The 24,054-nt window shown below is 37.1% G+C and overlaps 1 protein-coding gene across 3 annotated transcripts in view; it reads right to left on the reverse strand.

Moving 5' to 3' along the window:
• The window catches only part of LOC150081987 (uncharacterized), a 151,415-nt gene extending 127,958 nt beyond the window's left edge, over positions 1-23,457 (reverse strand). For 2 of the 3 annotated variants that reach the window (XM_090379886.1, XM_090379884.1), the window contains exon 1: positions 13,680-13,931. The gene's annotated coding sequence lies outside the window, so the exon portion shown is untranslated. Of the gene's footprint in view, positions 1-13,679; positions 13,932-23,355 lie in introns of those variants that run through there. The other variant, XM_090379885.1, reaches the window with a different exon arrangement.
• Positions 23,458-24,054: the final 597 nt, after the last annotated feature.

Genomic DNA, 24,054 nt, shown 5'->3' on the forward strand with positions numbered 1-24,054 from the left:
AGCCCAGCTAACGACTCAGTACAGCGTAGGACTAGCGAGACCGATATCTATATGAACTATGTGCCGAACTTATAGCAGTAGATAGACTATGGCAATTATCTGGGCCTCGGTCAGGTGACTGCCAGGATTTTGGTAGATTATTATTATAATTAGCCATATGGTGCAAGGAAGCCTGAGGCTTTTGCTGTACCAGCAAAATAAAAAAATAAAAATAAAAAAAAAAAAAAATGGAGTTACCCCTGAGAGAGGGGGGGGGAGTGAGTCGATCAGAAATAGAAGGGAATCACCAAGAAAGAAAAGAATGATGATACATAAGTACTTATCACATGGCTCACTACAGGTTTGCATCAGTTGCCAGAAAAGCCTAAACTAAATCTCTTGTATGTTTCAGCTTCATGTGCATAGCATCCCTGTTTCTTATATACTTGGAAAAATATATGTATCAAGTAAGTAACACCCATTATGCAATTGTGAATAAAACTTCTTGATGCAAAGAATCTAGCATTAATGAAATTTCCACCAAGTAATGGATGCAGCATTTGTTGATCTAAAATCAGCATTTAGCTCACTTCAAATACACTATTTCTACTGCTATTTAAATTATTTTAGCTTTTTGGCTTGCTTTTCTAAAAGGACCTCTTAGAAGAGAACTTTACTCTTTCAAACCAATAGTAAAACCATCAGTAGATCTGTTGAGATGAGAATTCTGCAAGGGTCACTGGCATCCTTCCTGCGAGCTTTGTATCTCTTAGATTCCCTCCCGGGTTTTATGAGCAACTTCATATGTTGATCGTTTGCACCTTGTCGGCAGTAACCAAACTGTAAGACAGAGATACACTGAAAATAACTGTTTAAGGAAGTTCAATGAATACGCCCACTTTTCTGATATCTTTTTTTCAATCCCTCCATGGTAGCCCAGTCTGCACGATACATCGCCATATGCCACTCGTTTGGAGACATCTGGATTCGATTCTCATTGATGACTGGAGGAATTTTATAAAATCTTTTATTCTGTAAGATCTCTCTTAGTTTTATACAAATAAATTTTTTCCTTGGAATTAAATTATGCAAAACAGATAGGGTAAGCTAATTGCTTGTGCATCTAAAGGTACTACAGGCGTTCCTCTGAAGTAGAGCGCTGTCAATGGGAGCAGTTCGGAGTAAGAACGGAACAATTAAAGAGTGACAGTGGGAGACAGGTCTATTAGTTGAAATTGTAGTGACTTTATACTCAGATGATGGCCGATAGGATAAGTTGGGGAAACAAAGACACCGTCCCCGAATTGTTCTTAAAAACGGTAAGTGCAGGATAGTTAAGAAATGACCGCCGACGGAAAACACCTCTGCCGCTAAAATTTCTGTACTTAGGAGAGGAAAGAGTCCATGATCCAGGTAATGGCAGGTAGCTTAAGTCTCAGAGGGGAACAAAGAAACCGATCCTGAAATGCATTTCAAAACTGATGGGTGGCTAGTTCTGGCAAAAACGCGGAACCAAAAGGATTAAAAACAATTAACGTCACGGAAAGCCACCTAGGGAAGCCGCTCTGCAACCAACGCTTGCTACTTCTGGGGAAGATTGCCCAGCCATACAGGACACGTGAACAAAGAATGAGACGTGAACGAATTAGAAAAGAGAAAATAATTAGTCAAGAAAAAGGTGGAACAAAAAGGAGAAACGCGAGAAGAGAGAGGAGCGACGGATAAAAATTTTGGAGTGGGGTTGATGGAGAAAGGTGGAGGAAAGGGTTTAGTAAAACAAGTTATGTAGGAGTTATGCTGGTGTTTTTGAAGTGAAAATGTGGAGAAGTGAAGATAGTTGCAGGAATGGAGAAAATACAGTCTGAATGGATGGCCAGAGGAATATTTCGGAAGCAGAAGCCTCTTCTGAATGAGAGAACCACTGGAAGGATGCAGATCATAGTTTACGCGACTTCCCTAAATGAAGAATCCAAGAGCGCCTACAGAGATTAACACCTGACAGTTCAGTAAGCCAAGACCAAGGAAGGCAGCCACATAGAAACGGCTAAGAGCGGAAGATCACTGACTGGAGGGGGAGAAAAGAAAAGGGCAAGAAAAAGTAAGTTCCCAAGTATTGATTCTGTTGGGTAGTTAAGGTACGAATAGGACTGAAAGACTTAACCTCACCTAGACATAGCATTGAGTTAGGTAGTGCTATATACAATTAACTGAAAAAATAAAGGGTAGAAACAGTGTTAGAAAGAAAGAGAGATGAGACAGAATGGGTTCACTTTCCATGACTCAAAGGTAATGTAAGAACGAAGGTTTTGAAAATCTTAGTTTACAGAAGGGAATCTAAGTAAGGTGTAGGATATATGTTCAGATTTTAACAATTGTGACTAAAGGAGGATGTGTATATAGATATATGTATGATTATTTAGGACATACCATATATATACATAATTGTTCAGGACTCACAGAAGAAAGCTTAGGTAAAGTGTAGGATTTATGTTCTGATTTAATATTAATGTGATTAAGGGGAAGTTATGTAATGTATTATATTTAATTCAATTATGCATGTGTATTGCTCATGATTTGTAGAGAGAGAGACGTTGATGTCTGGGAAGATTGTATGCACAGGTCTATAAGAATATTTTAAGGGAATATATACAGGTGCTCATTAAATTGTGTATAACTGTGCATAAGACGGATGACTGGTTATTGACCTAGGACAATAGTAGTCATTGAGACCGATAGAATTAATGTTGGTCGTATAGCCTGAGACGGTCAGTAAAGGGGCAAAGGTTATGTATATACATAACTTACATAATTATATATATATATGTATACGTAAGAAAGAATTGAAGGGATATCTTAGTACTGGAGCTAACCCTTTTACTTGAAGTAGCGATTTATGTATACATGTGTTGAGAAAGAAAGTGGTAAACATATTTGTATATTTTACTTACGATGTTGTAATATCATGTGTAAATTATTTGATATTGAAAATAAAACTTATGTTTAGAATTCTCTTTATTCAAGAGAAGGCTGTGAACTTACGGAGCCTTCAAAAAAAAAAAAAAAAAAAAAAATCATTCAGAATTATCCTGATTGGGGGAATAAAAGAAAACCTCATAACCTAGAATCTTCTGAGACAAGAAAAAGAGTGGGATTTAAAATTTAGAGCAGTCAGATAGCTTGTGGGCCATGGAGAAAGTTCCCCAGATGTTCTCTTTGGAATATTATTACAACTACCATATTGTGGTTCCAAGGTCAAACGGGGTATAGAAACACATACTGATATAAATGGGGTAGTCCTGTGGGATAGTCCTGGTGTTTGACTCCTCACAATATGCAGATGTACCGTGAACACACAAACATAATACACTTACAATTATGAGCGCAAACTTGGGGACCGTTAATGCTATTATTTAGGTGGAACTACCATACTGGATTGGTCGTGTTCGCTATGCTGGTGCCAATATAGGAAAAAAATTACTAGGATAGTTGACTTCCTGGGAATGATTTAAATCTGGTTTATTCTTCAAAAATCACGTATAGTACTTAAACTTGAAAGCGAAGCATTCTGGGGAATCAAATGGGATTTGTGCAAAACACAGTAGAGGAACCGTCAGGAAATGTATCCTGTATTTAGTTCTTCTCTGTGCTATGCATTGGCAAATATAGTCTGCTGCTCTACGGAGCAAACGAAGAAAACTTTCTGGGCCTAGAGTTTTGAGTCTTCAAATGGCAAATAGATGGGCCCACTGCTGTATACTACCTTTAAGTGGGCATTATGTTTAAACTTTAACCATATTCTCACTGTGCATGGATCTTACCACATGGAAATAAAAGCACTTTGTTGCTTAAGCAAAACGAGACATGACCACACGAACGTGTGGGAAATTATATGCTAGAAATTAGCAGCTAAAGACCTCCGAAGTTCTCTGGCACTGTGCTCTTGCCAGAGAACTTCGATACTTTGCATTGACTCCCTGTGGAATTGCAACACGAACTATAGAGTAGCCACTCTCCAAACTCTGAAAAATGTGTTGGGCCAAACTGCATCCAGTATGTAGGTCCGCAGCAAAGACTTTTGACCACTTTCCGGAATGACCGTTATAATGTGCAGCATCAAAATGAATAGAACTGTTAGTATGTGTGACTTTTGTAATTCCATCTAACAAGAGCATAATTATTAATAACTCAATAATCAATATTGGATCTTACTTTTTACAATTTTTTTTTTTTTTTTTGAAAATTTACCTTAATACTGACTGTGCTCATTATCATTATTTATTATTCGGCGGCAATAAATAATTATAGTTTTCTGAGGATAAAGGCAAGCCTATCACAGATTTATAAATAGACGGGACAAACTGGTAGGAAATATTGGGTACATAAGAAAATACAAATTATTTACTAATTGAAAGTAAAATTTAACAATGGAGCGGAACTCTATATAAAGCTACACTTCATAAAGAGCAATCCAAAAGTAGCTTCACACACTGCGCCTTCTGAATCCACACAAATCGAAAGAGTTTACGTATACAGCGAATACAAGAAAATCACCTTATTTAGGAGTCATTGACTGGATAGAACCACTGTAAACTCAAACTGATGTATGTATTACTATACGCTCGTGTTTCATCACTCGGCTATGACAGTCGTTAAAAATAATTTCCCGTTTATAATAGGACAGCCACAAATGTCAGAGTTTACAAGATAGAGACAATAAAAGAATATTGTATCACCGTATTAGCAGTCGCGTGTACTAGAACGATGTCCTCTACTGAATCACTATGTTAGTAATAGACAGTAGTAGTAGTACTACTTTGTCCACTTTGTGGCTGCCGTATAACTTTTTTATTACGTTTACAGAGAACAAACATGGTAGTGGGATAAAATTAGTACAAACGTAAGCTTTGCAGCGGAAGTAATTTCGATATCACAGCTGTAGTACCATACCTCCGGTAATCAACCTGTTGCTAGATGCAGTGTAACATTGTTGGTGTAACTATGCGGGTCGCTGAAGTGATCTTTCTCTTTAAGGTGGTTCACATCAGTTGGCAGAGCCGCGCCAACCCGGTGGTGAAAGTGGTGTACCGCACCAGGGCGGTAGAGACTAAGAGACGGTAAGGACCAATGTTCTATGAAAACTAAAGGAGACGGCAAAGACTAAGGAGACTAAACGTTCAATATATCGAAGAATGTGTTTTGTCTTATTTTATATTAACAAATAATGGATTTTAAATTTAAAACTTTAGTTTTCTATATTTCTCAGATGTCTGAGTAAGGAAACGACTCTCTGGTTATGAACACAGAAGATAAAAAAAAATGAAAAGCGACCAAATAAAAAGCTACATGTTCGATTACCAGGTTTCTGTATATCCGGCCACAGCCAGGTCCATTGACTTCGATTTCTTCTAGACTTACTACTATTGATGAAGAAACTGAAACACGTGAATGAATTAAAGTTGCGAAGCTATTTTTGACTTGCCTACATTACTTAATTAAACCATAGAACTTGCCTATATCACTTCATTTACTTTCTTATCACCTGTCCAAGATGTTGACATTCCAATTCAGCAAGAAACAGCAGGTGCAGATGAAGCAAATTCGAATGAAGAGGAAAGTTAAGATCAAAATAGTGGTGTATATAAGATCAACTAAAGATCACTTAGTGATCCCGGTAAATAGCCACAAATTTTAAATAATAAAATAAGAATGATGTTAGTTGAAAACAAAACAGAACAATTAAAAAAAATTGATTTTCCAGAAGATAAAGATAATAATAGAAGAAACTTTTCTGTTCAATAATAATTACACTAAAAAATTATACAGGAACTTTATAATTTTAGGAAATATTAAAAAACAAAGTTTCAAATCTTTTTCTGAAACTTTTATTGTCTGTAGCCAAAGTAAATTAATGTATTTTCGTTATTTTATTTTTAACATATTTACTTCATGTTCATATGTTTTGTGTTTAAAAAATAAAATTATATATTATTTTGAAAATATATATTTTTTTTTTCAATTCCAAAAAAAAAAAAAAAAAAATTGATATAAGAAAGACCGTGGGGGGCGGAAATAAGTTTGCATCAGGGCGGCTATATAGCCTGGCGCGGACCTGTCAGTTGGTGAGGAGAATTGTATGTACAGAACCACGTTTGGTCCTTAATGTAACCCTACAAAATGAAGGCCAATGGCGGGTGGTCTGCTAAACGAGCTGGTCACAAAACTAGATCTTCGCACCTTACCTTGGAAGTGAAGATCCAAAGAGCCTAGAACATCCTTATGAATGGGGGGGGGGGGTGCCGCCTCGGTGGACAAGCACATGGTTTCTGAAATCAACCTGAGTAATCTGCGGGATCAGATAACATGTTTGGATACACGGGACTGGTGATTGTTTTTTCTGTGAAGAAGAACGCGCCGTACACCTTTCTGCAACTTGCAGCACAAAACCTGTTAATTTTGGGGCTGTCTCAGATGTGTTCTAAAACCATGTTGGGATTTTTCACTTCTCCACACATTAACGTTCTGTGTGCGGGTTCTCCTTGCCGCTCACGTAAAACGTGCATTCATCACTAAGTACAAACCGTATAAACAACTCCATCTTCTGCTATTTTAATAAACATATCCATATAAAATGTCTGATCGTGTCGTCCGCCGCGTTTTTACTAATGGCTTGTACCACTGAAAGTTGTAGCCTATCGTGTTAGATGCCATCGTTTACACAACACTCTCCACACTGTTTTTTGTGATACACCAAGTTTATTATTATTTCATATGGTGCAAGGAAGCCCGAGGCTTATGCTGCACCAACCAAAAAAAAAAAAAATCTGAACTACCCCGAGAGAGAGAGAGAGAGAGAGAGAGAGAGAGAGAGAGAGAGAGAGAGAGAGAGAGAGAGAGAGAGAGAGAGAAAAGGGAATCACCAAGGAAGAGAAGAATGATGATACCGAGCTCAGGACTCTGGGTGTGCCAAGCCCATACTCGCCAGATGTGAGATCCTGGGATTCGCCCAATATGTTGATTTTTAAGTGGATGAAACTTCTCACTGCACAGAGTGGTCAGTGGTCAGTAGCGAGAGTGCTATGCACTCTCGCTACTGACCACTCGGCTACGTCAGGCACCACATGTTGATTGCAGTGAACAAATTTTAAAGTTGCGAAGCTATTTTTGACTTGCCTACATTACTTAATTAAACCATAGAACTTGCCTATATCACTTCATTGACTTTCTTAACATCACTTCATTAAACTATAGGATTTGTCGGATATATCATATTATTGCGATCCACAAGAGGACATCGTACAATTAGTTTTAATCAGGCAACATGATTATTTACAATTAAATCAAGGGTTAACAAATATTTCTACGTATAAGTTAGGTGCAAATGCATCATTAATACACAGCCAATTCTAAATTTGCAAAAGCGGCATGGTTAATTTATATCTCATATTGTGAATACCTTCACAACGAGTTGCCATGATATTGCACTACTAAGAATAAGTAACGCTTCACCTAAAGGAGAAGAGTAATGATACTTATTCTCAGTGGATACCACCACCCAGACGGCACCGTTTCAGGGCTATTTGGCCCTTCTTCGGTGGGTGGGTAGGTATCCAAGTGATGCCATGATGGCAAAACAGTTATGAAGTATAACTCCACAATATCAGGCATCTCTCATATTGTGGAGTATACTTCATAACTGTTTTGCCATCATTGCATCACTTGGATACCTACCCACCCACTGAAGAAGGGCCAAATAGCCCTGAAACGGTGCCGTCTGGGTGGTGGTATCCACTGAGAATAAGTAACGTTAGTCTTCTCCTTTAGGTGAAGCAATATCATGGCAACTCGTTGTTGAAGGTATTCACAATATGAGATAACTTAAAACGATGCCGCCTTTGCAAATATTTTGCTAATTTAGAATTGGCTGTGGATTAATGATGCATTTGCACTTAACTTATACATAGTCTAGACTTTCTCGCAGCCTGAGGCATTAGCCCTAAACGCATTATAGTCAAATATTTCTACTTAATGAAAATACCGCATATTTCTTCTTAATGAAAAATAGAAATTTAATACCATTTGTACCACCATCTGGGGAAGTTTTCGCAGGTCATTCTCACGATTTCCCCATAATTAAGAAATGACAATTAATAAAAAAAAAAAACAGAAACAAATTCAGGAACAGATTCAGACTTGCTGGTATGTTAGGTGAATTAAACTGGAGTATCTAAATTGTAAATATACCCTAATCTTTATAAGTCGTTAGGGTTCAGTAGTTTTTTTGAGCATGCCCATTTTTCATCCTTAGCAATCCTTTCTGCATAGTTTCAGGACTAGGTCGATCACAGTAGCGATTCCGCCAGATCATCTACTGCGGGAGATGCCCAAAAATCGAGAACCTCGATATATAAAAAGCAGCATCAAATCTCCCCGGAGGACGCTATTATTTTGGATCGTGCACATGGATACTGGGAGCGTAAATGGCTCGAGGGTTTACGGATTAGTTCATCCAGTAGGAATACCATCAATAGAGATAGAGGTATACGTATTAATCCTATCTTTGAAACAATTATATTAAGGTCGGATGAACGATTTTCTTTGCCACGTTCCCGAGACATTTCCGCTTCCAGTTCTGACCATGTGCCGATTGAACCATGTGGAGGTACCGTGAGCCTGCTACTTAAGGAGATGTTGCAGGAAGTCATATCACTGTTGAAGAAGGGAGCTGACGCTCCCGAAAGCTTCAGGTTTTTAGCGCTTTTAATGTTTTATATTTTAGCAAATTTTATTGTAAATGACCTTTTATTACAGTTTTTAGCATTCCGCAATAGTTTATTGTAAATATTTTTGTGTAAAGATTGTAGTCATATTAAATTTTAAATTTTATTCAATGGTCGGTGTATGAATTTATATATATTTTTAGATATAAAAATTGAATTTTCTATTTATAACCCGGGACGAACACATGGTCAGAGTTCACAACATAGAAAGAATACAAGAAACAGCACTGTATTTGACAGTCACGGCATCTCTCATATTGTTTTAATTTATATTGTTCATGGTTTTAATTTATATCTCATATTGTGAATACCTTCACAACGAGTTGCCATGATATTGCACTACTAAGAATAAGTAACGCTTCACCTAAAGGAGAAGAGTAATGATACTTATTCTCAGTGGATACCACCACCCAGACGGCACCGTTTCAGGGCTATTTGGCCCTTCTTCGGTGGGTGGGTAGGTATCCAAGACCGTGACTGTATTTGACAGTCACGGTCTTGAATCCCGGTCATTCAAAGCACGTGTACTTATGCACCCACTGGCTTGACTACTCGGCTGTTACAGCCATACGATGTGATTAATTCTTTTAATAGGGAGAGTGATCAAAACTCTGGCGAGTGGGTCAGAAATAGGGTTATCCATGTGGTGAGTTACCAAATAAATTGTTTTTGGAGATTCTTGGTGGCTGAACTACTCCGATCATTGAATTTTTCGTGATCTTTTTATCGTATATTATGTCTGTACCAGTATGTGTTCACGGATCAATTTGCATATTGTGTGGTTGAAAAATCTGGAATAACTGAGGGGGGGGGGTACTCCGCTTGAGATCGACTAACCACAGCCCTAATTGAAGAGGCCGTTAAAAAAATAATAATAAAAATCCCGTTTTCGAGGAGATTCGAACGTAGACACTCTCCAGAGAGTGATAAGTTTGAACCTACGATGTCAAGGATAGTGAATCAGTGGCACATATGCCACTAACCTGGCACATGTGCCACGTTCGCCATCTTTGCACACACACAGGCAAATATGCGATGTTGTAGACGGTAATATTAATTTAGAAATATTCTCGCGGTCATCCATAAAATTATCAAACCCATTCTTGAATATATCTTTGTTCACTATTATTGGCCTTGTTTTTTTCATGTAGAAAAATGTCCTGTATCATTCATAAAGTCTCACCCAGGAATCGAGTTGATGATATTAGTCATAGTTCATTTTTAAATAATAAATTAAGTATTTATGTGTTTACACAAATGATTAACTGATATTGTAAATCAGGATATTATAAGCACAACGATAACAGTGGAATCAGTATTTTAATGTATAAAACTATTTCATATGCGTTTTTATTATTTTTGTATACGTGATCAGGTCCTGATTTAGGCAGGTTATTTTATTTTATTATTTATTTAATTTTTTATTATTTATTATTATTATTATTTTTTTTTTCTGTTTAAGACTGTCCCTTAATTTTTAAGGAAAACGTTAAATGACGTGATCTAAATGAGATACAAATAACAACGCATTGTCACCGGAAAGGAATTTACTGATTAAATAAACTAACCATTGAACATTAAACTGGAATCTTATTTTTGACCTTTATGTTAACTTCTACGGCATTCTGCAATCCACTTGGAACACAAGTATCAGAGATATGTCGATCACAAAATCATCCGGTTAAAGGAAAATGACTATCGTGTATATTTGTTGTAGAAGTGTGCTGGATGTGTAATCATGGTACTATTTAGAAAACGTATTCTGAAATAAGAGTATCTTTGAATACAGTCAACGTTTCAAACACATTTATTACCAAATGAAATCATCACAATGAGTACTTTAAATCTTACCGGTGACATGTGCCGGTTTAACCCAACTTATTGAATAATAAAAAAATAAATAATTTATTTTTTCTTTTTTTAAAGTCGAATTTGTTTAACGGTCTAGGAGTCACATCTGGAGATAAACTTTAGTGTAACTGTAAGTAGAATTATTTTTTAAATACAAAGACTCAGAAAGTTCAGTTCAGAGCCCCCCCCCCCTCCCATGGCTCACGGCGAAGAAGATTCGCCATCGCTGTACTGTGCTCTAACAAAAACCGCATAGATTGCCTGTATAGTGACTTCTATTTTATTCTTCTCGGGGGCAAGTGGGAGAGGGGTTCCTTACTGAATTCTAATCCTCGATCAGAATTTCACCTGTCTTTAGACAGGGTTTGCTATAAGTAGAGGAAGCGGCGAACATCGTTTTTCAACGAAAATTATAGCTGGTGATTTTAGGTTAGGTTAGGCTGAAAATCCTAAAAAGCATATAGTCTACTCCACCGTACACCTGTAATAGTCATTTTAAATGGGACTGCGCGTTTTGTTGATTCCGAACACAGGTTAAAAATCTTTTCAAATTTGACATTAAATAATACGTTATTATGGTTTCGGGAACCGAGCTGGATATTTCTCCACATCCTGCTATAAAATAAACGTTTGATTTATATTATTTTACTGTTAATTGCATATCATATTACGTGTTCATCGTTATAATTACGCAGAGCCGTTCCACATACTGTAGTGTAAGAATCCAATTCTTACACTTATCCTAAGGAATGTTATGTTATAAATATAACATAACAAGGAAAAAAATATATATATATTAAATAATATTATTTACTTAGGATGATTTTCAGCTAAGATTGCGATCGCTCTGTACCGTACAGTTAAGTAGGGGAGGATTAGCGTAACAACGGGGGGGGTAGCTGGACAGGGCACAAAAAAGTACAATGGGAGCAAAAGTAAGGGCAGTTCAAGTCGCTATAAACAGAAAGTGAGCAGCTGTTTGGAAGAAAAGAACAAGGGAACCGACTCCCCCCTTGTGGAGAGGAAGAATTTTAAAACATAAGAGGTTGGACAGAACCCTGGATGCGGCATACACCTGTGGAAATAGCTAGCTGCTAGATAAAACAAACCGACTCCTTGAGCACTTACTGATTTCAAGGAGCGGTAGAGAAAAAACAGAGTGGACTAATAGCGGTAAGTGAATCGGGAATGATCACAAGGAAATATCTAGAAATTTCTAGACTTCCGGAAGTTGATCGAAGCTTCTAGAAATTTCCAGAACTCGGATGTTTCCCCAGGAAAGAGAAGGGCCAAGAAAACGGAGGAAGTGGGAGAGAGCAAATGAGAATATAGAGATGATGAAGAACGAACTGAGATTGGATCAGAATAGAAGGGGTGGCTGAAACAAAAGGAGATGCAACAGAAGAGAGAGAGAGTTACAGGGAGTTTTTGACAGTTTGGGCAGTTTTTGGAAGTTTTTGAGAGTTCCTGTGGGTGGGCCTGAGTGATGTGCGGCCGGAAATAAATCCCGAGAAGTGCCTGGAGAATCGCTGGAATGTGGTAGTGGAAATTGAAGCAGTTTGTCGCAAAGACAATTCGTTAAGCAAGTTCTGGGAGAAGTCAGCCGCAATGTGGAAATAGGAAGGAGATACCCAATGAAAGATGGAAACACATATGCTGGAGCTGAGTAAAAAGGATCGGAAGGTCTCGGTATAGAAAGATAAGGAAGAGCTATATAGTCTGGCTTCTTGATAAAGCTGTAAGGATAGTCCTGATAATTCTAGTATGCGCCCCAGTATCGTCGAGCTGATCAGACGCCCAAAAAGCAGGCCGGAGCAACTTATTTAAGAGCCGTATGGAGAGAAGAGCGAGTCCCTGAACGAAGGAGAATTCCTTAGCCGATGACTAATTCCAGTAGGAGTCTGATGATGCCCTATATTGATGATGATGGCCGCCCCTGAGTGAGAAAAAGGTTGTGTAAAGCGAGATCCCCTAAGTGTTACGTAAGTACCAGATAATAGTTTTAAGCTTGAATTGAGGGAAAGGACTTTAGGAAATGTCTTTATTTAGTTGATAGTAGATTTGGTATTGTTTAGCATAAAAGGAAGGAAAGAGTTCATAAGACATAGATATATGTACTTCATCACAAAGATAAGTTTATTAAGCAAGGAAGATTTAGATGTACTGTATGTACTCGAGCCTAGTGTGTTTTAAGTTGAGATTATGTTCTATGCACATGTAATTATTTTGGAAGGGATAATTAAAGAAAGATTATAGCGGGGATTTATAAATCTAGGAAAATACACATATAGGTATTATGCTCAGTGCTGTAATCCCTGTTGGGAAGTTTAAATTGTTAGAAGACAGGAGAATGTTATAAGATGTAAACTGAACCAGAAGAAGAAAAGGCAGAAAGATATGAAGATATATGAGTTGTGATTATCATTACATCTTAGCACACATATAATGCTATTAATTAACATAATCACCAAATGATGATGTATGATATATTCTTTTAATGTATATACTGTGAATAAACAATATTGTATATGTTTATCAAATGTAGTGTCATTCTGAATACTCAGCCAGTCCAGAGGAGACATACACGAACTTCTATTCCCCCAGAATCTGTGATCTTCTGTGCAATATACGAGTCAGGTGTTAATGTGGGAGGGTGTAAATTAGGGGGAAAATAAACGGGGAAATACAAAGTCAAGAGAGGTGGGATAGAAATTTAAAGATATTTATTAATTAATAATAATATAATAATAAAGAATTCTATTCCCCACAAAATAACATATAGAACCCCCCACAGTAGCGCAACCTGAAGAGTAGTTTCCGCAGATCATCCCCAATTATCTTATAATTAGAAATAATAATTAATAACAAATAGATCATTCAAATACAGACTTAGGATGTTAAGTAAATGAAGTTTGAGTATCAAAATTGTAAATATTCTTTACTCAATTCCTATATATTAAAATTCCTGCGGACCCCAGCTAAAATAGCATTTCTCAGTTAAATGTGAGAACACACGCGATACAAACTTGGAATTGAAATTCAAATATGAGAAGCATTTGGATCGATTCTTACCTTGAATATTGTGAGAAGTTTTCATCTGTTTCACATATTCCGTTTCCGATTTCCTCTGGCTGGTAATTGCAATCCAGCTCTCCTTTCTGAATGTGTTTGCTTTCCGGTTTTTTTTTTTTTTTTTATTTCCCTCTGTTATAAACCTTCCGTTTTATTTCGCTGTTTAAAACCTTGCCTTTCAATAATTCTCTCTGTAAAAATACGAACAGAACAAATAAATACTGCTGTATTTTTGGTTTTTGCACAGCTACAATGATTACTCACATAACTAGACAGCACCCCAAGTGCGATATAAACGTACCTAGCGTAGTTGAGAAATTAGATCTTCCCAATGAGGAAACAGCACACCTGCTAGTGTAACACCTGTCACGTGGCACTGAGCGTTGATCTAAATGTACGTGTATACATCAGTAAGATTTTACATATACAGCTCTCCCCCCCCCCCTTTATTGGGAAACACTGGTTGCGATTATGACACTTTTCAGAAATAACAGCGAAAAAACATTCGTGGATGCCGATTTTATATACATGAGCAGTGTACTGGGATGGTAATCAGAATCGTATAAATTGCACGTCGTAGTGATAGATGATGTAGTATGCCCTGAAAATATTTCATTGAAAAATCCGGATAGAATTTCAAATATATTTGAAATCAATATAATTATGTTTTTATAAGTATTTTTATTCCGTCTGCTATTAAAGCAAGAACACAGGACGAGAATATGTAATTTAATTGGCAAACTCCTGCTACCGAGTGGAGAATTCTAAGGTTCGAATCCAGTCCACGATCACAGAATTTTTTCTAGGATACTTTATCCAGTTAGGCAAAGGTACATGTCCCATAAGAAACCGGTTTTATCGCACAAATTACGAAGGCACTCGACTTTTGTGTATGCTCAAATTACTCAAAGTGAAATCACTCATTATTTGAAAATAGATTTCCTAGTAGGTTATTGCTTAGCCTTTATCTGTAAAAGTATTCCTTTCTCTATTATTATATATTTTTTCTTAAGTTCGGATTGCCTGATTAGGCAATCCTGGTTATAACTACAACAGCTGGTAGTACGTGTATAAATAAGCTTACAAAATAAGTCATACAAGTGACCCTTATTTTGTAAATTAGTCAGGGGGATGAAGGAGACGGAATGGGTTAGTATTACCCGAAACTAATGCGTTACAGTCATGCCATGCGGTGTTGATTTACCTTGTCACGAAGAGAGAAACACCGAGGGCGTGTCTCGCTTCGAGACACGGTGAATTCCGTATGACTGACGTAATAGTTTCTGGTAAAACTAACCCGAACCCGTATCATCCCACTGTTATGCTTGTACTTTTCAAGATCAGTTACTATTAATTGTAATACCTTCATCCAGTTGTTTTGTAAAAAAATTTCGTTCAACTAAGAGGTCAGTATTAATTTCACGTGATATAAGCAAAGTAAAAAAAAAAAAAATAAGAGTGGTTATTAAATACAGTAATAAATCTTCAAGTAAGAAGATCAGAAATAATCATCTTATTCTTTTCGTTGTAGAAACTGTAAAAACTTCAATATGCGATCCTTTTTTACTGTTTAGTTTGAAGCAGTTTTTATGTGCTGTTGAACTTCCATGAAAGTTTGTTGTATTATACAATTAGAAACGTACCTTTTAATTACATTGATCGAAATATCAATGTAATTGTCAAATGATTTCTTTTTTCTCCCCTCCCCCTCTCTCCCTCCAAACTCTTGTGTCGTCGTAATCTGCACACATGTGAATACCTGCGAACGTGAGAGCCTTCAAAAATCGCCGCTCGTAGTTGTTTGGCGCTACTGTTAGTATATACGAAAAGAAAAAGAGAACGGGAAAAGTTTAAAAAAGTGTGAGAGGTTTTTTAAAGGGAGTTTGAAACAAATTTTTGTATGATGATATTTAGCCTGCTTAACCGAGTAAAGCGCCCCCGTAGCCGAGTGGTCATGAGCGGGAGTGCAGTAGCACGCGCTCTTTGAGTAGACCGGCGTTCAAGCCCCTGACTGCTAAATACGGTCGATCTGCCAACCCGCACTGGACCACCGTGGAAGATTATGGTCCATTTCCCTCAGCATGAATTGTTGAGGAGGCTTCCCTCCTGCAGTGGGTCGATAATGGCTGCACTTTACCTTTTAGTTAGCCTGCAGTTTTTGTAAAAAGATGTTTGTAGTCTTTCCAAAGGTTTTTAATTCTAGTGAAAAGTAATGTTTCGCGTGCGATAATTATCGTTATTATAATTATTGGAGTATTCGCGAAGTCAAAGGATAGAATGTTTCCCTTCCAAATACATAAGACAAATTTGTATGAAATAAAACAAGCCTTTATATTAATTTCAAATAAAGTGTCACAGGTAACCTTGGATGTATTTCTCATCTCAATTCAAGAGAACAGAGATAGGAAAAAAGCATTTTCTGTATAAGCGCTCACAGAAACGTCCATTGTATTTAAAGTAAATGAAAGAGCTGCCTCTCAAAAATTAATTTGGAAGAAACTAATATTCAAGTGCAATTTAGAAATTAGCGGAACACTGACAACTTAGTGTTTGGATGAGCACTTTTGAACTCCAAATGAGTAATAATGGTGTTGATATCGCATATCTTGCGCCTACGAAATGTTTATAATAAGATTCTGCAAAGAAGTCTTAAGGATAAATATAGTGGCCACATAGTTTTACTTAAGAATAAATTAGATAACTGCTGTATATGAAATGTAATTGTGCTTGTGCAAGTAAATCTGTTTACGGATGTTAATTCCCTACCAAATTGTAATTCTTCCTGTATCCAATTTTCTTATAATGTAACATATTACTCTTTTGATACAGGTGTTTTTCGTTTATTTAAAATGCAGTTTTTATTTTCGAAACATCAGTCACACTAGAGAAACGTAAAGTTTCTAGGTCTGTGCGTTTGATAAAGGGAAACCCACACTAAGTTCACGTTCATAGTTGTTTAGAAATACTCTTATAATCAGTAAAGGCGGGCGCAGTACAGTGAACCTGTATAGTGCATTGTATAGCCTCTACTTAAGTAACAGTCCAGACCTGTTGCTGTTTAGTTCTTGTTCATATAAGATAACAGTTATTCTGATTTGAGTTGTAACTTTGAAGTGTGGAGACGGGCCTTCAATATCTTCATATTTTTGTTTCAGAAGTCTAGTGGATTATTTGTAAGGGGGACTGTAAACGCCACTGTCGGAGCGAAAGCGACAACCTGTGAGCGCCTTTTTTTCGGGTTGGGGGCTGGAAGGACCATTGATGTGGAAGTTGCGTTGCAGCAGTTACCACATATACCTCTGCCCCTGAGCTTGGATGTTAGGATTTGAGAAATTCTTCTCATTGTCGTGAAACAACATTTTTCCCTGCCATATGCTGCCTGACCACTTTGCTCATTATAATTATTCCATAACTTTAGTGTAGCGATGGCTATTAACTGTGGTACTATGCAGCAACTAAGCTACCAGTAGTGTCTATATTAATCAAAAATTAACATTGACATAAAAAAATTTGTATGGAATTGAAATTCCTTGAGGATTTCAATTCTATCCAAATGATCCTGAATCACACCCTTGATCATTGCCTCCATGATTTTCCCTACCACTGAAATCAGACTGACAGGTCGATAATTTCCCACTTCACTCTTAGAACCACCCTTATATATGGGAGATACATTGGCACTTTTCCAATCCAACAGAATCTCCACAGAGTCTAGTGATGCTCGCATAATTAGCCTCAATGCACTCACTTGCCGCCTACATTAAGATTATAGGGTATATTCCATCAACTCCAGGAGCTTTACGGGCCTGTAGGCTCGAAAGTTTTTTCATTAAATCTTGCGAAATTTCAATATCATTAATTACATATTTTTAAACTTCGCTCCCACAATTTTCCATTGCCACAAAAGGTTTTTCTTCTGTAAATATCGATGCAAAATAACTGTTGAGTTCATCTACAACGGCAGCTGGTGTATTTAATAGTATCACCTTTCCCTTACGTAAAGGTCCGATCTGGTTTGGCCTGCTCTTCTTAGCATTTATATATGTGAAGAATTCCTTATCCCTCCTCTTTGCTCTGTTTCCTAGCGATTTCTCATAAACTGCCTTTGCCTGTCGAACCTTTTCTGTGGCTCTATTACAGATCATCTTGTAGCTGTTATAGGCTTCAGTACTTTTTATTACTCTGTAACTTTTCCATGCCACCTTTTTCTGCTCAAGTAATGTGTCAACTTCACTATTCATCTAACTTGGAACCCGCCTCGTGGAGTATTTTTTTAATGGTAAATACGCATTCAAGGCGTCTATGATTAATGTTTTAAAAGCATACTACAGTTCAATTGTATTCGTTCTCTGTGCGATATCTACCCAGTTAAGAGACCATGGTAGCACCTTAAGGCATCGTAAGAAATTATAACCTTTTCTGAAATTATAACCAATTCCTTTGCCTTTTACTACTGCACCCTCTCTTCATCATCCACCGTAGAACTCCGTGATCACTTCCTGCTACTGGTTTCTCTACTATCAGCCTTGTTATGTCATCTGATTCATGGGTGATGATGATGTCTAGGATATTCTTTTCTCTAGTACTTTCCCTGACATGTTGATACAAATAACAGCCATCAAGTTGATTTAAAAATTTTGTTCCCCATTTCGAGTTTCCTTCCCATTTACTCCAATCAATTAGAGGCAAATTGAAATCACCCATAATAAGACATTGATGCTTACTTGCCCATTCCATTTGCATGTAGAGGCTTTCGTCATAATCTTCACAATCACCTGGTCTGTAGATTACTCCTACTCGCATTATACCTTTGTTTCCAACTATCTCACACCATACAGATTCTATACTAGCACGTGAAACGTCTGAATCCGGGAAAGCTATCTTCGCACACAGGCTCTTCTGATTAGAAGCGCTACCCCACCACCCCTTCTATCTACCCTATCCTTCCTAAATACATTATACAAGCCGTACTGAAACTCATCATCCCCTATTCCCGGGTGGCACTACGTTTCCGTAAGCCCTATTATGTTCACGTTACTTGTTTTAACCAACCGTTCGAATCCTCTCATTTTATTGACGACACTTCTAACATTACTATATAAACTATTAAGACTTACTGTTCTTGTATATTTAACAACCCAACACAACCCTTGAAGTTTTCTAGGCTCTCTTCCCTTGCATTAGCTACCCGCTCACTTGAAACGTTTCTGCCCCCAGAACATCTAGATAATGTGTCCAGTTGGGGTAACAGATAGAACTCTTGAGGTATGTGCAAGAATTACTTTGACCAATATTATCAGATAAACGCGTGTCAGTATTACCCCCCCCCCTCTAACTAGCAGTTTCCCTGAACCTTTAAGGTATCCTCAATAATACTGGCAAAAACTTTTGCACCACCCACCTTTGTTTAAGTGTATCCCGTCTCTACAAAACAAATTCCTTCTACCCACAAGTGTGGGCCAAACTGATAGAAATTCCCCACCAAAACCTTTCAGAGCCCTTCTAGTCTTGAGTTAATCCACAAGGTTTTTAACATCTAATCCCTCCTATCGTTTCTGGGCAGAATTGCAGACACATAGACCTTGTGGCCTAGCCGCCGCATTTCCTCAGCGTGGTCCTGTATTTTTCCAACAAATCGTCAGATCGTGTACGTTTAATGTCATTAGTCCCCACATGAATAATAATATTCCCTTTACCCCCCTTAAAATCTGAAATCTGTTGGTGACATCATTAATAGTTGCTCCCGGCAGCACATACCCTGGTTCTACTCCACCTATCCTTATTACAAAAATATTCTCTGTTTTCCTGACAATAGAGTACCCTATTAAAACAAAGTCCTTTTGAAACCAGAGTAGTTTGCACGGTTTTTTTTTTTTTTTTTTTTGTTTTGAGGCCCGAATCGGGAATGCATCACTTGGTAGATTGCTGGAGTCTTGAGCCCCTGACGAGCTCCCAGATGCATTAATCTCGAGGGCAAGCACCCGTTTTTTCAGTGACTCAAATTGTTCCATCAGTGCACCAAATTGTAATTTAAGATCGGTGCACTCCTTACATCGATCACAAAGAAAAGAATCCCGAGATGAGCAATGAATAGTCAACAGGTCGACCTTGAAAACCATTCCACAGGTTCCGCAACGGATTAAATCATGACTCACCCGTAAATCGTCATTGGCTATTTCCGTGTGAGTCACGATACCCTGTGACGTGTTTAATGGAGATCTCGTAATTACCATTATAAAATTACCTAAATATTAATGAAAATTAACTTTAAAAAATGATATCTATAATATTATAAAAATCAAACTGTTACAGGAAAACCTATAACAAAATAATCCAACGATATACTAAATAAATCAGATATTTAAAAGTAACAATCAGCAGTAATCCAATCTACTTAACTGAAGAGCCCTGGCGAAGCGTGTCCGCTCACCTCGAATGATTTTTAAGGCCTCTAACTCTATTTTAAACTTTGTTTCATGTAGGCTCAAAGTTAAAGAGCTACAGTTACATGCTCAAATAGCCGCAGATTGCCGACCCCTTACTTAAGGGATACCTCAAAAATTGTCAAAATCTGATTCTGACAAAAAATGATATTCAACTTATACTGACGTATATTCCAATCAGCCATGACAGAATAAAATTATTATTCTAAATCATCATCAATATTGGCCTTCCAGAAAAACTACATATCTGGTTTAAAATAATAGTTTTTGTTATAGCTAAAATATATAATATTTACTCTCAAGAAACTCTCTCCAGGATAGATTAAATGAAGCGCTTTTAGACCCCCTTTCACAGCTGGCAGCCATTACATAGCGGTTATGATAAATAAAGGTTAGTACAAATAACCTTTATTTACAGGAAAATTGATAAAGCGCTTCATAAACCTTTAGCTTAATGACAGTCCCTGGTCTCTTTGGGACACTGTCCACTAGGTTTTTTTTTTTTTCTTGTAAATGTCCTTCGATATTTTTCATTATTCGGCTTTCAAAGCGGCGACCAGGTCAGCCCTGTTTTTTGGGCAGTCTCTCCTCGCATGCACTTGATGATGCAGTTCATTCCCGAGATTCTCTGTAGCCCATTCAGAGTGACTATGGATAAATGGGCGATGGATAAGTTGCCGAACACGTTGCGACGTCCCAATTTCACTACGACGCCGTAATTTCTGGATACAAAGTCAGTACTTTTTTATTACGGGCATGTGAAAACGTTTATTAATGAATTTAGTTTGACTTTTATTCATATTACATATTGTTAACAGTAGTATTTGGCTTGGATTGTAAAAAGCCTCCTTGACAAGCTAGCGACGATTGGTTTTGCTACCTGCCACTAGCTTAGAGAGGTCTGGATTGGAATTCCGTTGGATACTAGAGAAATTTTAAAAGATCTCTTCAGTCGAAGCTGTGATCAATCGAATTCGAGCGGAGGAATAGGATCACCCCCCCCCCCATTAGGTATTGCTGGTTTTTCGGCTTTTAACATTTGTATATACCTAATACAATGTGCATTATGTTCCTAAGATACTGATTCGTTATAAAATCAACATAACACATAGAAAAACAGAGGGAATTTTTAATTATAATGGTCTGTGTATTAATAATAATCAGAAAAATAAATGACGAGCTCTAAGCTGGCTAAAATTACAAAATGTGCTTTGATACAGCTTTTACTGACGAGCACTGATAGTAAACGTATCCTTTGTACTTAGATCGCAATCTTTTAGACCGCAAACAACATGCAAATAGAGGGTACGTGTGGCATGAATTTTGGATGACACATCCTAGTTGTATAAACCTGTAGCTGTCCGGTCACATTCTTGCAGAAACAAAAGTGTAAACATAGAACAACAAAAACTGCTTCCATTCATCCACTTCACTCTTTATCTCAGAGTCCAAACTGCTGCCTCGTCTTACTCTTCTTGTAAAGTGTAAGACGAGAGATCAGCGGATTTAACGCTGTGAATTATATACCTCAACCGCATCTCGCGCCTTCATGGCGCGATGTAACAAGTACTGTATTGCATATTGCCTTTCTCGCTTTGGTTTCAACCTATTAATGATTTTCGTAAAACAGATTCCGTTTTATGAAAATAGGGTGTTTCACGTAAAAATCAGTAATAAACTATTGTAAAACACAATTTCATTAATTTGATGTTTTACATCAGTAATGCATTTAATACTTCAATTTTTGACTTCAAGTTTTGGAAAGTATCACAACTTTATCCGCCCTCAGTTATTTAGATCACTCAGACTATAAAGCGCTGTACAGATAAAAAAAATGTATTCAGATAAAAATTGCTAAATTATTTTAGCGGTTTAATTTTACTTTAATTTAATGTATATTATCTAGTTTAGTTATATTTTTTAATTTAGTTAAAATTTAATAAAAATTCGTGTTCTTTTTATTCTTTATCATCGAAATAGTTTTATTTCATGTGGGCGATGTCCCGAAATTAATTGTAATTTGCAATCCAGATTGAGTGCAAAGGAAGTTAAGAAATGACTTGACGTTAACTGATCTCTTTATAAGTGAGAGTGGCTAGCTCCCTCTAAAACATCTTGCCGTATTTTAAAATCCTTTGGGAATCTCACTCTGGGAATTTAATGTCTTTATGTTATAATTTTCGTTTACATCATTCGACGACGTCACAATATGGTCATTACAACCTCAGCTATTAACAGGAGGAAGCAATCCCGCTTCTTTCCGTAGTTACATCTCACTTCACCCTACTTATATTGGTTGATTAATCCTAATACGGGGCATGTCTTCTGGATGTGTCTGTGCGTATTCACAGGACGATTTTTCTCCGCCTGAGATCGGCTAATTACAACACATTAAAAAGCCTTAAATAATCCTCCGATCACAGACGGGAATCGCACTTAGGCAATAGCGCAATTTTATGTGTATTTTCACCACTCCAATAAATGCATATATTTTACTCTTACCACTTCAAATTCTGTTATCGCTACAACGTCCTATTATTAGTTTTATACTCCTCTTTTATTATTATTAGCAGCCATATGGCGCAAGGAAGCCTGAGGCTAATGCTGCACCAGCCAAAAAAAATTTGACTTACTCTGAGAGAGAGAGAGAGAGAGAGAGAGAGAGAGAGAACAACAAGAGTCAGAAGCAGAAAAGAATCACAAAGAAAGAGAAGAATGATGATATCCAGCTCAGGACCCTCGGTGTGCCAAGCCCATACTCACCAGATGTGAGTCCCTTTAAGATACTATCAAAAACTGAAAGATTACTAACTTAATTTCCTAACTTTAAATAGAAGTGGATTTTTCTATATGCTCAATAGTAAACATATTAATATATCAAACGTACACGCTGTATCCCCAAATTGAGTTTGGAGTTTGCACCCGCCATATGAATTTCTGGTTGCGCTCCTGATCCCAGACCTTTCCCAACCAGTGGTGTGTCGTGCCGAATAAGCTGCCACCGAAGACAAATAATTCGATACATAAACCAAAGCCATTTACTCGTTTTTGATTGGAAAGTTTTAATAAGTGAACACTTGTTATGAAACTCACGTCTTTCCTTAGACGTGCATCGTTAAAAATTGAACCAATGAATACAAGCATGACATCTAGAAACGTTATTATTCCTTAAGCTCTATACAGATATTACGAATAATATTCATTATTTAACTGTTTCTGATAGTGCCACCTACCTGTGTGTTTGGCCTTGTTTATGATAATTTAGGTTCCGCAGTCACTTTATGTCGATTCAAATGACGCCCAAGTCTTCAATTGTCAACAGATGGTAATTTGTGCTGAACAGAGTGGTGGCACGTGCTATCGTACTTACTGATACTGCTTATAGAACTTTGTTCTACCATAGGTTATCAGTAATCCCACAACCGCACTAATATCTGAACATTGTTATCTCTTTGCACAAACCTATCTCACTCTTCCATGGAAACGGTATGATCCCTGTCGCCTGAAGTTTTACTTCTGGGTCTACTGCACGAAACAGAATAATAAATAATTCTGTTCCGCTTCCTATTTAATTTTAATATATTTTTTAATGTTTTACCGAAATGGTGAAATTACGGTTTTGAACCGTTATTCAAATTTGGACGACGTAACTGCACAATATTAGTTCCCAAAAAATGAAGTAATTTGCTGAAGTAGCTTAGCTCACGTTTATTGTGAAAACATCAGTTTACTTTGTCTTGAAATAACAACACTAGTACTTGCGTTATTGTTGTCTAATGATACTGAGTTATAAAATATCTTGAAAATAATTGGCTGCACAGCGATTACAAGTGAACATTGATAAAATAAACACTTGATTATATAGATAAATTTCATTAAAAATAGGGTAACAGATGTTTTGGGAGCGAAATGTCGCTTGAATCAAAAAAATA

Source organism: Mastigoproctus giganteus, chromosome 8, assembly GCF_048544385.1.
Source record: "Mastigoproctus giganteus isolate SK-2022 chromosome 8, ASM4854438v1, whole genome shotgun sequence".
Taxonomy (NCBI): Eukaryota; Metazoa; Arthropoda; class Arachnida; order Uropygi; family Thelyphonidae; genus Mastigoproctus; species Mastigoproctus giganteus.